This window comes from Arachis duranensis, chromosome 4 (genome assembly GCF_000817695.3).
Source record: "Arachis duranensis cultivar V14167 chromosome 4, aradu.V14167.gnm2.J7QH, whole genome shotgun sequence".
NCBI classification, from domain to species: domain Eukaryota; kingdom Viridiplantae; phylum Streptophyta; class Magnoliopsida; order Fabales; family Fabaceae; genus Arachis; species Arachis duranensis.
In genome coordinates this window covers 87,363,465-87,367,290 of record NC_029775.3, presented here as the reverse complement: position 1 = coordinate 87,367,290, position 3,826 = coordinate 87,363,465, and the positions used below count along the sequence as shown (strand labels likewise).

Below are 3,826 nucleotides of genomic sequence, written 5' to 3'. Positions count from 1 at the left end.
AGACAAGTCCTTGAGACAAGCTTATGGAATAGTAGAGGACGTGTTAGTAAAGGTTGAAGGCCTTTACATCCCTGCTGATTTCATAATCTTAGACACTGGGAAGGAAGAGGATGATTGCATCATCCTTGGAAGACCTTTCCTAGCCACAGCAGAAGCTGTGATAGATGTCAACAGAGGTGAATTAGTCCTTCAATTGAATGGGGACTACCTTGTGTTTAAGGCACAGGGCCATTCCTCTGTGACAAAAAAGAGTAAGCATGAAGAGCTTCTCTCAGTTCAGAGTCAAGAAGAGCCCCCACAGTCAAACTCTAAGTTTGGTGTTGTGAGGCCACAACCAAACTCTAAGTTTGGTGTTAAGACCCCATATCCAAACTCTAAGTTTGGTGTTGGGACTATACAACATTTACCTGATCACCTTGTGGCTCCATGAGAGCCACTGTCAAGCTATTGACATTAAAGAAGCGCTTGTTGGGAGGCAACCCAATTTTATTTATCTAATTTTTATTTTAGAGGTAATGACCAATTCGGTACCCGAAAGATTCAAACGCTGACAAAATAGTACCTGACTTTTGTTATTGGAAAAATAGTCCCTAAAAGATTTTAAAATTTGACAAGCGTGTCTCCGAGCTCGCCGGAGCAAATCTCCGTCAAACACAATGCTGACATGGCCACCGTATTTTGGTGACATGGCAAACCACCCCCAAACCCTAAGTTCTCCCTTCCCAATGCAGACTTCCCCTCCATCTCCATCCCCATCGCAGCCCTCTCCTACCCAACGCAACCCCCTCCCCCTCCATCCCCATCGTAGCCCCAACACACACTCCCCATTCCCTTTCTCTCCCCATCGTAGCCCCTTTCACTTTTCCTCCCCATTGCAGCCCCCTTCCCTCTCCCTCCTATCGCAGATCACATAAAGGCACAAATAGAAGTATGCACAATAGAACACAATATCACAATTCAAATTATAATCTACCAATACCATTTGTGTTTTTTTTCTAAATGTATTACACTATTCCATCAATTACATTAAAAAAAGAAGAAAAAGAAAAAATTCACCTACAAACCCCCTAAATTTCTTACTAAGATGATCATGTAAAGCACTCTTATCAATCCCTTAGTGATGGTAACTCTTGCAAACATAGTAGAAAACTTTCTGCGCCAACAATCCCACCAAATTCACAATGACCAACACACCCACAATAACCGTGAAAAACTGCAGAAACGAGTTCTCTATATCAACTGCTATAATTAGCAAAACCAAGAAAATCACAAAGATAAAGTTATAGATGAACATCAAAAGCGTAACCCAGAGGTAAGTGATGAACAAACGCTTGAAGATTTTGGGAATTGCAGAAATGTTGGAGGAAAAAGAGACAGCTTTGTTGGTATAGAGGGAAGTGACGGTAAAGACGGCGACAGTGGAGATGAGAGAGAAGGCGAAGAGGAAGAAAAGGTAGCAAAATTTTTGTGGTCTCTTTGAAATTGAGATGATTCTCTCAAGATTTCTGGGATGTTCAGAAATTGTAGCTTCTCTGGTGCTAGATCCATTATTCTTCTTTCTTCTTCTTCTCTGATCTAAGAGAGAGAGAATCAAAAGTTTTGGTTTGTGGTTGTTTTAAAAGGATGAAATTTTGAGATATTAGATTTTTGTTCTTTTTCATTGCAGAAATGAGATGAGATGAGATGAGAGGGAAGGAGAGGGAAGGAGGCTGTGATGGGGAGGGAAAGGGATAGGGGGCTACGATGGAGAGAGAGGGGGAGGGATTAGGGTTTGGAAGGTGGTTGCCAGGTCACCATGGCCATGTCAGCATTGTGTTTGCCGGAAATTTTCTCCGGCAAGCTCGAGGATACGTTTGTCAAATTTTAAAATCTTTTAGGGACTATTTTGTCAATAACAATAGTCAAGTACCAAAATGTCAGCGTTTGAATCTTTCAGGTACCGAATTGGTCATTACCTCTTTATTTTATTTTATTTTATTGTTATTTTGTGTTTTATTAGGTACATGATCATGTGGAGTCACGAAAAAAATAGAAAAATTAAAAACAGAATCAAAAACAGCAGAAGAAAAATCACACCCTGGAGGAAGCACAGGCTGGCGTTCAACGCCAGTAAGGAGCATCTGGCTGGCGTTCAACGCCAGAACAGAGCATTAACCTGGCGCTGAACGCCAGAAACAAGCAACATTCTGGCGCTGAACGCCAGGAATGTGCCTAAGAGGAACAGCTGGCGCTGAACGCCATTAACAAGCATGAAACTGGCGTTCAACGCCAGAAACATGCTTTACATGGGCGTTGAACGCCCAGAATGTGCACCACACGGCATTTAAACGCCAGAATGGTGTGCAAAGGCAATTTACATGCCTATTTGGTGCAGGGATGGAATTCCTTGACACCCCAGGATCTGTGGACCCCACAGGATTCCCACCTACTATATTCCTACCTTACCTCCTAATCCTTTTTTTGTGATGACTATTCCCCATGTCACACTTCCCAACACTCTTTACCAATCACCTCAATTCCTCTTCCCAATCACCCCCTTCACCACTCACATCCATCCACTCTTCCCATAAACACCACCTACCTTTAAAAATTCAAAACCATTTTCCCACCCATTCCCACCCTAAATGGCCGAACATACACTCCCCCTTCTCCCTATATATGCCCTTCCATTCTACTTCATTTTCACAAAACACAACCCCTCTTCTTCACCTTGACCGAACCTCCATCTCTCACTCTCTACCATATTCTCTTCTTCTTCTTATTCTCTTCTTTCTTCTCTTGCTCGAGGACGAGCAATATTTTAAGTTTGGTGTGGTCAAAGCACAATCTTTTTTGTTTTCCACTACCATCAATGGCACCTAAGGCCGGAGAATCCTCTAGAAAAGGAAAAGGGAAGACAAAAGCTTCCACCTCCGAGGCATGGGAGATGGAAAGATTCATCTCCAAAAGCCATCAAGACCACTTCTATGATGTTGTGGCAAAGAAGAAGGTGATCCCCGAGGTCCCTTTCAAGCTCAAAAAGAATGAGTATCCAGAGATCCGACATGAGATCCGAGGAAAAGGTTGGGAAGTCTTAACCAACCCCATGCAACAAGTCGGAATCTTAATGGTTCAAGAGTTCTATGCCAATGCATGGATCACTAGGAACCATGATCAAAGTATGAACCCGAATCCAAAGAATTATCCCACAATGGTTCGCGGGAAATACTTAGATTTTAGTCCGGAAAATGTGAGGTTGGCGTTTCACTTGCCCATGATGCAAGGAGATGAACGCCCCTACACTAGAAGGGTCAACTTTAATCAAAGGTTGGACCAAGTCCTAATGGACATATGTGTGGAAGGAGCTCAATGGAGAAGAGACTCCAAAGGCAAGCCAGTTCAACTAAGAAGACTGGACCTCAAGCCTTTGGCTAGAGGATGGTTGGAGTTCATTCAACGCTCCATCATTCCCACTAGCAACCGACCTGAAGTTACTGTGGATCGGGCCATCATGATTCATAGCATCATGATTGGAGAGGAAGTAGAAGTTCATGAGGTCATCTCCAATGAAATCTAAAAAATAGCCGACAAGTCCTCTACCGTGGCAAGGCTAGATTTTCCTCACCTTATTTGCCATCTATGTTACTCAGCTGGAGTTATCATAGAAGGAGACATCCCCATTGAAGAGGATAAGCCCATCACCAAGAAGAGGATGGAGCAAACAAGAGAGATCCCTCACGGTTCTCAAGAGATGCATGAGGAAGCTCATCATCAAGAAATCCCTAAGATGCCTCAAGGGATGCACTTTCCTCCCAACAACTATTGGGAGCAACTCAACACCTCCTTA

General features: G+C 43.2%; 1 pseudogene; it reads right to left on the bottom strand.

Annotated features, from left to right (window-relative positions):
- Window positions 1-768: 768 nt before the first annotated feature.
- Window positions 769-1,952, bottom strand: LOC127746661 (uncharacterized; annotated as a pseudogene).
- Between the last annotated feature and the right edge of the window lie 1,874 nt (window positions 1,953-3,826).